Source organism: Panthera pardus, unplaced genomic scaffold (assembly GCF_024362965.1).
Source record: "Panthera pardus isolate Hobbes unplaced genomic scaffold, ASM2436296v1 HiC_scaffold_7, whole genome shotgun sequence".
Taxonomy (NCBI): domain Eukaryota; kingdom Metazoa; phylum Chordata; class Mammalia; order Carnivora; family Felidae; genus Panthera; species Panthera pardus.
Window position 1 is genome coordinate 8,390,800 of NW_026527002.1, and position 10,299 is coordinate 8,401,098.

Consider the following 10,299-nt stretch of genomic DNA (forward strand, 5'->3'; position numbering starts at 1 on the left):
TGGTCAAGCTAAATGAATTGAAAGGCTAAAAGGCTAAAAGGAAACTTTGATATCAATAGTGTACTTATGCAAAACCAAACCTGAATTTTCTTTTATCTACTGAAAGTTTTCTTGAATTGTTGATCTCCTTTTCATAAGAAATTATAAACAAAGGGTTTCCCTTACCTTTTTTTAAGAAAAAAAAATTTTAATGTTTATTTATTTTTGAGAAAGAGAGAGAGAGAAAGAGCGCCGGGGGGGGGGGAGGGGCAGAGCGAGAGGGAAACACAGAATGCATAGCAGGCTCCAGGCTCAGAGCTGTCAGCACAGAGCCCGATGCGGGGCTCGAACTCACGAACCGTGAGATCATGACTTGAGCCGAAGTCATATGCTTAACCGACTGAGCCACCCAGGCGCCCCTCCCTTACTTTCAAGTGATCTTTTTGTCAAAATAGTTTCCTGTATTTATTGTCCGTATCAGGTCTTTGATTCCTTAAATCTAGTAAAACACACAATATTAAAAGAGCTAAATCTCGCTCAGAATCCTGTGATCCTCTATGTTTGCATATGAAGTCTCTTGCTGTCACTATGGTTAAATGGATAACTGAGTATTATTTCGTGGTGACCTAGATCTGATTAGACCAAGTGTGTCAAAACCTTTTGATATTTTTGACAAACTTCCCCCCAAATCAAATTTGAAATACAGTCTTTTGTAGTCAACCTAATGTTTAGATTTTCCAGAGTCTCTGGAACATCTCAAAAGATTTGTTCTCTCTTCTTATAAAAAGGGAGATGTTAAACTAATTAGGCTGATTTGCTGTGTTAAATTATATAGGAAGCATTGTAAAATAACAAGTAATACTAAGGGGGAGCCTAGGTGGCTCAGTCGGCTGAACATCTGACTCTTGATTTCAGCTTAGGTCATGATCCCAGGGTCGTGAGATCAAGCCCCGTGCTGGGCTCTGCACTAGTGTGGAGCCTGCTTGGGATTCTCTCTCTCCCCACCTGCCCCTCCCCACCCCCCCACCTAAAATGAAAAAAAGAAGTAATACTAAGCCTTCTTTATGTTTTATTTGCGTAGGTATGTAAGTGTTCCAGAAATTGTGTGAAATTCTTGGAAACCTGATATGTCTTAGTATAATGTTATCAGTCATAATTCCCATTATTATCTTCAAATGTGGCATGTCACAGAAATAACCAAATTTCCTTGTCAATTCCGTTATAATGAACTCTCCTCAGGGGTTTGAAAATAAGCATCTTTCAGTCTTTTCATGGGTCGCTATTGTTTTACTCTGAAGCTGTTACAAAAATGTTCCCACAAAAGTACCTGAGCTTCAAGGAGATTCATGGAGAGGACTTTTGACAAATATAGGTTTGTGATACCTCGAAGAGCATAAAACCAAACTAGGTAAGAATTTCTATTGTACATACTAGATTCAAGTTGAACGAGTAGTATACCTTTGTAAACAAAGATGAACACGTTTATTTTTTTTCTGCCTACCTGATCCCTTTAGAGTTTGGAAACTCTCGAGTGTTCTTTTCATGACATGATAGTTATTTGCATACGTTTATTAAAAATCTCTTCTTCTTGTAACAGGACACAACTGAGGGCACTGGCTAGATTACCAAGACTTTGACTGAAACGGTATTTCAGATAAATCTGACGGCCAGTCCTTGACTTGGCTTCCTGGCCTCAGAGGAGATGATAGTTCAGTCTGAGACACCTTGTGAAAAGTTCCAGCAAATCGGTCTTAAAAAGAACTTACAAGGTCAATCAATATTTTGCTACATGTGTGTGAGTAACCAGGCCAAGTTTAATGCAAACGAATTAGTTTTATCTTTAGTAAAAAAAAAAAAAAATGGGGATACTTGTAGAGAGATGGGGCATGTAGAGAGAAAAAATATGTTTGCACCTTTGTCTACGTTAGATTCTAGCCCTGTTAATTGTCTTTGAGGTTTGGCTATACACCTGTAAACTAGAAATCCCGAATTCTCCTGGTTTCCTCAAATATCTGGCTACAACTCTTCAACCTAACACTTCCAATTTTGTCCCACTCATCTTATTTGGAATCACTAAAGAATGAAGACTGCTCCTAAATCTCCTTGGAAGGGACTATAAGAAGTCTTTCCCATTACCGGGATGGCAGCCAAACTTCAGGGACTTGGGCCTTGACTGCACATCGGACCTCTGAAGGAGGTTTTTCCTGACATCCAGTCCTGTGCAAGTCCTGGAGGCTTCCAAATCAAATTGACGAGGAGGACAGTGATCTGACATCAAGGTAGACTGCTTTCTCCAAATTTGATGGATTAGGACTTTCTACTTTAACTAAACATAAAGCCCTTTATTCTTTTCTTTATGTCCTTTCCTCTGGCATTGGCCTGGGAAGAGAGCACCGTTATCTATATCTCCCAGGCCATTGCTAAGTATGTGTGTGGGGGAACCTTTCTGACTGTTGGATTTGTCAGCAGAAGCTCTGATCTGTTCATTTGCCAAAGATCCCTTGGCCTTACCTGTAACCAATTTCTCCCATGATCTGTTTCCCTGCACTCACAGGAAATGCAAAAGGACTAACTTCTCACTGCAAGGCTTTTCAGAAAGATCCCTTTAGGATGGGATGGTACCTCACGGAATATCATCCAAATTCCTCTGATCCCTGGCTTGCAAAGGTCAATTAGGAAACTCCAACTGAAGGGTCTATCAAGAACCAGGCCTTAGCTGGAGTTCTTTGCCCTCCAACTGGCTTCAGTTTTTGTCTGTGGTAGACAGTATTACCCATGGGCATGTGAATGTTTAGATAGCTGGTGAATTGAAGGTCAATACTTATTGGGATGTTTGTCCCTGTCAACATCCATAATAAATAAGAAACCTCCAATTGGTTTCCCTCATTAAACCTTCAGAGCTGCTTTAAACAGGAGCTTCCGGGAAGCATACATGACGGTGAGGTTTTTTTTCCCCTAGATGGTAGTAAGTGCCAAAGAAAGAGAATCAGAAACCTCTCCCTCACATTAAGAGAGCTAGTTGATTCCACAGCTAAAGGAATAACAGCCCAACTATGATCACTTGACACACTGGCTAGGCTAGTCTTAGATAACTGTATAGCCCTTGATTACCTACTTGCTAAATAATAAGGTGTCTGTGTAATAGCAAATCCTGCCTTATAGCTATTTGTCAAATAGCAAATACATGGGTAAAGGCCTCTGGAGAGGTAGAAATTCGATTACACAAGATCAGGGAATAAGCCCATTGGTTGCGAAAAATTTCATCTGGTGACTCCTGGTCTTTTAACCTATGTACCTAGTTACCTATGGGTTTGGGCTCCTGGCTAGAACCATTATACAAGCTGCATTTGTCATAGTATTTTTTACATTGCTTTACATAATTAAGGTCTTATACCTGTTACTTGTCAAACCTTTGTAGAACTGACACACCCAATAGGGTGAGGCTAGCTCAGTGCTTTGAGATGATCTCTAACATTTACAGTCTTGGTGAGATACAGACTTTAGGTAAGTACCTGAAAGTTCTCCTTCCTAACATTCTCTGTTACTCAAATGTGGCCTTACATGTTTTCCAGCTGCCATGTACTTTCTCTCCAAAAAAGGACATGACAACAAGGAAATGTCTTTCCCGTTACAGAGGGGCAAGACCACTAAATATGGAAAACCTGACTCCCAATCGATGCTTTGAAAGAAAGATCTTGATCAAAAGAGGGAAATGTGAAACTGAATAGAGGAAACCTCATTTAAAAGGGAGTCAGAAGACCAGAAGGGGAGCTCTCATGTCAAATCATTTGTCCCTCGCAGACCCCAGCAGGAAAAAATGCAATACCAGCAGGAAGAAGCCTACTTTACCACCTCAGAAGGAGGAAGGGAGAATTTCTCCTGACCTAGCAACAAGCTCAGCCAATAAGAAAATACCACAACTCAGCCAATGAGAAACCATCACTACCCTGAACTCTCATTTTCCTCCAATGGATTTCATTCATGCAGCCCCTCCCAAGTTCCTTCTCTTCTCTACAAAGTAACCTTCTTTTCCTTTGATTTTTCAACTGTGTTATGGTTTGCCATAGCTTTTGTGTCCTGAACTGCAATTTCTCTGCTATTCCTCAATAAACTTATTCTGCTGGTAAAATAACTGGCTGTTTTGCTTTTAAGGGACAGGCCTTCGTCCCATAAGACTTCCCCCACTTTAGAAGGCAATTTCAAGTCCAGGTTGTTACCTATACTTCTGAGCCACTGACTGTAAGTTGGAGGTTCCCGGGAACGTTTCTTCCACTTCAATTAATATGCTAGGATGCCTCAAAGAACTCAGAAAAACATGTACTCATGTTTACCAGTTTATGATAAAGGATATTATAAAGGATATAGATGAATAGCCAGATGAAGAGGTACAAAAAGCCTAGGAGGGTCCCAAGTGCAGAAGCTTCTGTCCCCATGGGCCTGGAGTGGACTATCCTCCAGGCATATGGAGACATTCACCAATATGGAAAATCTCTGAGGTCTGTCCTCTCGTGTGTGTGTGTGTGTGTGTGTGTGTGTGTATGTGTGTTTTATGTTTATTTTTTATTTTTGAAGGAGAGAGAGAGAGAGAGAGAGAGTGTGAGTGGGAGAGGGGCAGAGAGAGAGGGAGACACAGAATCTGAAACGGGCTCCAGGCTCTGAGCCGTCAGCACAGAGCCCGACACGGAGCTCAAACTCACGAACCGTGAGATCATGACCTGAGCTGAAGTCGGACGCTTAACTGACTGAGCCACCCAGGAGTCCCTGTCCTCTTGCGTTTTAATGGAGGCCTTATTACACAGGCACAACTGATAACATCATTGGCCATTGGCAATTCATTCCCTGAAGGTTGGGGAGTGGGTCTGAAAGTTCCCAGCCTCTAGTCAAGGTTGGTTCCCCTGGCAACCAGACCCCCTCCTTAGGGGCTTTCCACAAGTCCCCTTATTTACATAAACCAGATGTGGTAGAAAGGGGAAGAGGCTTGTTAGGCGGATAACAAGCATGTTATCTACTTTTTCCATTAGAGCCCTTCATACAGGTAGGAATCAGTTATTTTCAATTCCCTGCCTGATAATTTCAACATGTCTGTCATATCTGAGTCTGGGTCTGATGGTACTTTGTCTCTGCAGACTGTGTTTTTTTCTTGCTTTTTGGCATGCTGTGTAAATTTTTGTTGAAAGCTGAGCATGTTTTATTCGGTCATAGAAACGGGAGTAAACGGGCTGTGTTTAATGTTTGCTGTGGCCATAAGTGCCAAAGGCTTCAAATCCCTCTAGGGCCATTGTTTCTCCGTCCTCTGGAATCTTTGGGTTTCCCTAAGTATTTCTTTTCAGAGAGAGAGAGGGAGAGCCTGTGCCTTGCCGTGTTTTCAGCTGTAGTCTGCTGTTTTGCTGGGGCTCTGCTGGTGTGTACTACGGAGTGGGGAGAAGGGTAGAATTCCATAAGCTTCTGATTAGATCTCAGCCTTCCAGTGGACCTGTTTCTCCAAGTTGTACCTCTCGCAAATGTTTGTCCAGGGGTGCACCTTTTCCCTGCCCCCCCACCCCCTTCCTTCCCGGGCCGCAGCATTCCCATCCGCGTCCTTGAAGCCCTGGCCCGTGTTGACTGTTTTTTTCCCTTTAGGTGGGACGGTAGGGCTGGAGTGAGGAGGCATGTCCTTCTCCACGCTGGGATGAGACTCTGGCAAAGTGCTTTTCCAGGAGAGTAGGTCTTATTTATTTATTTATTTTTGAGACAGAGAGAGACAGAGCATGAACGGGGGAGGGGCAGAGAGAGAGGGAGACACAGAATCGGAAGCAGGCTCCAGGCTCTGAGCCATCAGCCCAGAGCCCGACGCGGGGCTCGAACTCACGGACCGCGAGATCGTGACCTGAGCCGAAGTCGGACGCTTAACCGACTGAGCCACCCAGGCGCCCCGAGAGTAGGTCTTATTATAGAGAAGGTTCTGGGCTTCTTTCACAAGGATCCCTCTTCCCCAGAGCCTGGAGGGGATCTTTCTCAGAGCTTCACTGTGAGAACTGATTGGGATTCTTGGAGGTTAAGCCCACTTATGTGTGGGAGCCCTCCAGAGACTTCGAGCCCCGAGAGTTTTGCACTGCCGGGCTGACTCATGTTCGGCCCCCAGCATTTTGTCCGAATTACCATTTAAGTGTTCCTGCAAGTGTACAGAGCCAGTGGCTTTGCTTCAGGGAGCGGGTCCTGGCCGCATCTCTCTGAAAGATCTCGTTTCTCCAGATTTCCAGGTCACAGATGTCTCTCGGGTCTCCGATGGGTCAAAGAAAAGTAATAGATTCACACTTTATCTAGGTGCTTGTGGTCAGACATGGGGATGATGAGTTCCAGGTCAGAGATGAAGTCTGAAGTTTAGAAGATGCAACCCCAAACCTAAAGCTGCGATCCATTAACTAGTCCTGCATGGGTTTAGCTAACACCCGCCTTTTTTTGGACATAAAAGTACTTATCACCTATGTTCTCAGCTTTATGGCTTCAGCCAAAAATTCAAAACATCAAGACATCAGGAAAATGGCCCACTTAACGGCTTGTAACATATATTTGCATGCCTAGTACATAATACTTTGCAAACATAAAGGATATATATTCTTAAAGTAGGCTCCACGACCAATGTGGGACTCGAACTCACGACCCTGAGATCAAGAGTCGCATCCTCTACCGACTGACCCAGCCAGGCACACCAAATATAAAGGATATATTTTTGAAAGGAAGAAAGGAATAGAGAGAAAGAGAGAGAGACAGAGACAGAGAAGCTAGAAAGGAGAAAATGAGGAGGAAAGGGAGAACAAAGAACCATAAGGAGAAAGAGAGTCAAAATCCAAAGTTTATCCAAAATTATATTGACATAAATGGTCTACATAGAGTACACTAATAACATAAGTAGAAACTCAAAGTAGAACATTGTATTTTCTCTTTTTTGCTATACTCTCAAAGGCAGGCACAGGCTTTTAGATTACAAAGAATTAAAAGAATATATATCCTATATTAATCCATAGTCCTGAATAATTCCACTTCTCACAGTGAAATATTAAAATACCTTTCACACACAGGTTAAAAAATGCATTTTAAAAACATTTAAAAAATTATAGTAAATAATATGTACATTAATGTATATCATGAATATATATTATTACATATATGTATATATAATGTACATTATACGTATATGTATAATGTACATTACACATTATCCATACATGTGTATAAACAGATATACATGTAATCCCTTACATGTAAGAGATGTAATATATGTACCTCTGTAATAAATGTAATTTGAAGAGATTTCAAGTAGTACCAGACACATTGCCACAAACTCGAAGTTCAAGGTCAGAGTTTAGTTAGGGGACCTAGTTTTGATGGGTGTTTATCGAGTATATGCCAAACCCTACGTTAGGCATTTTATAACTGCCAACTCACTTAGTCCCTACAACAGTCAAATGAGCGAGTACAGTCTTTTGCAGAATTGGAAAAGGGCTTCAGAAAGTTCAAGTCACCTAAGGTGCATCGCTAAACTGATGGGAATCCTCAGCTGTGTCTTGGGAGAGACCTGTAGCCAAGACACCGAATGCCCATTTTCCCCACTCTTACAAACTTGTGCAGTTATTAGAGGCAGTCACAGCTGCTGTAGGAAAAGCTACAGTTTCCAGCCTCACTTGCATGTGACTCATAACGTTGGAAGAGAGTGTTGGGTGGCTGCTTCTAGAAATATTCTGAGAAGGCAAAGTGGTGCCTTTGTTTCTTTTGTCTTTATCCGTTCCTACATCTGCTGCCCGGAAAGTGGCTATGGTGGCGGCCATCTTCCTGATAATAATGGCGGCCACGCTCCCGGGATGGCAGGGTGAGGGCTGTCAGTGGCGCAGGCCCCTGGCACTTCCTAGAGCAGAACCAACAAAGAAGACGTGGTTCGCCTACCTCCGGACTTCCACACAACAGACAGCACACATTTATAGTTCTGAAATCACTGTTATCGAGGATCATTGTCATAGCTGACTCTCGTTTAAAAAAAATTATTCATTAGTTAAGGGAGCGGCGGTGGGGGGGGGGCAGCAAAGGAGAGACTGTCTCCCTGAGTCTCATTTTTAAACTAATACAGAACTCAGTACCTCGCAGAGGAGTGCTGCGCACGGGCAGACACAGAAATAATATACAGTATAACCAAGTTGAAGTTCTCAGGTCGGAAGGGGCAGGTGCTCAGAATCTTACACACTAGAAATCTGGCAATATCTGTTTGGCCATGGAAACATTTGGTTTAAATGGCCTTATTTTTACCTTAAAAACGATATCGCCCACTGCATAAGATTATAGCATGAGGGGAAAAGGTAAGACTAATTCAGAGTGCTGCTGTGCTGTTTTAAGCAGAGTCTCATGGATTTGAACTCAAGCTGGAGAGCGCCGTGTGCAGGCAGAGGTGTAAGGGGGTCCCCTCCACCTGCAAGCTTGATGAACTGAGAGGGCGGCAATCAGAGCCTTGGGTGTTTGGGACAGCCAACACCCTCTGTGGTAGGAAGCCCTTGGAAGTGTGGGTTCAAGGCCATGGCTTTAGCAGAAGTAAGATGTGGTCCCAAATCCTTTTCCAGCCCTTTCCATTAAGGGATGTCTGCCAGACATGGGATCCAGCACATCAGCAAATATCAAAGGATGGCCGCAGCCTATCTCCTAAAATTTTACTTCAGACGGCCCAGGAAAGTCTCCCCTAAATGGAGAAAGAGGAAAAGGCAGGCATGGGAAGAGCACGGATACCAGTAACAGAGCGTCCGACTTCAGCTCAGGTCATGATCTCGTGGTTCACGAGTTTGAGTCCCAGCCCCGCGTCGGGCTCTGTGCTGACCGCTCAGAGCTTGGAGCCTGCTTCGGATTCTGTGTCTCCCTCTCTCTCTGCCCCTCTCCCTCTTGTGCTCTGTCTGTCTGTCTCTCTCTCTCTCTGTCAAAAATAAATAAACATTAAAGAAAAAAAAAAAAAAAGCTTTACCCAAGCAAGATTTTTGGCAATGATTCAAATGCCCAACGAGTTGGATGAGATAAAGCCATCAGAAGCCCGCTGAGTCATTGATTGAGTGAACAGTATCGTCAAAGCAAACGGGGGCTGGGCTTGAAACACTTTGTAATTCTTCACACCTCTAGTCTGAGGCCGTCTAATCTATGCAGTCTCGAGGAAGGGTAGAGTCTTCAAAGCTTCCCTCCGATGTGGTCTTGGAAAAATAAACAACAAAGAGCCCTCCGGGGCCCCGCAGGGCAAAGGCAAGAGCAAGGAAACACTTCAGCGAGCAGAACCAGGCAACCCCACCTGAGAAAGGGAGTCCTGGGGATTCTGCTTAGCCGGAACCCACAGCTGTGGACCAGCACTGTGTTTCCTCTGGCCCCCACTGTTCTTGAAGGGGAGATTCTCCCCCCCTTTTTTTCTTTCATTTTGTTTCTTTTCTCTTCCTCTCTTCCTAGTCGTGGTCATCCTGCTTCTCATGCATCACTGTGTATTGGGTGTGATGAGGGTAAATGGCTTGTCCTTTACTCTCTTGGTCATCAGGCCAAGCAGGGGCATCTGTGGATTTGACTGAGAGTGCTGCCGGGCACCAGAAATTCTAGACTTGGCGCGGCATGCAGTGACTGGACAGGGCATTGAGGTGGGCCTGGCCTGTGGGTTCTGTCTGATAAGAAGGGTACGCGTAGATATTTGAGGAAGTAGACTATGGCAGAAACTGTAAGTCGACACCCAACTTCTGCTCTTGTCTTTTTCGAAAATAACGGAACGCCTGACCTTTGGCTGGCTCACAGCCGTGCAAAATAGAGAGCACAGCCAGCATCCTTTGCAGGTCGGTCTAGTCATGTGACTAATTCTGGGTAATACGATGTGGTGTTTGTGAGGTGCGCTGCATCCATGGATTGTTTTTTAAAAGAGGTACGGGTGGTCTCTGCTTTCTCTGGATTCCTGCAGCTTGGAACTTGGGCATAACGGCTGAGGTTTTAGCGGTCACTGTAGACTGTGCCCATGAACGACGTTCGGGCTGCAAGCCGTGCGGAGCAGATGCGCCCAGGAGTTTGGGTCCCTGATACACGGAGCACCGTACTAACCCGAACAGCTACCTTAAATATCGGAGAGAAACACACCGCCACCTTCTTTCAGTCCTCCTGACATTGGGTTTTCGGTTACCCCAGCTGAATGGGAGCCTAACGGAGTGAGCAAACCTTGATGCAGGTGGAAGTGGAAAGAGCCTGAACTAAGGTGGTGGCACCGGAGACCCAGAGGGAAAAATCACCTGCCGGTGTTGTTGGAGAGGCAGAGGAGATTTGATTCCTAAAGGATGGGGGAAGTGAGAG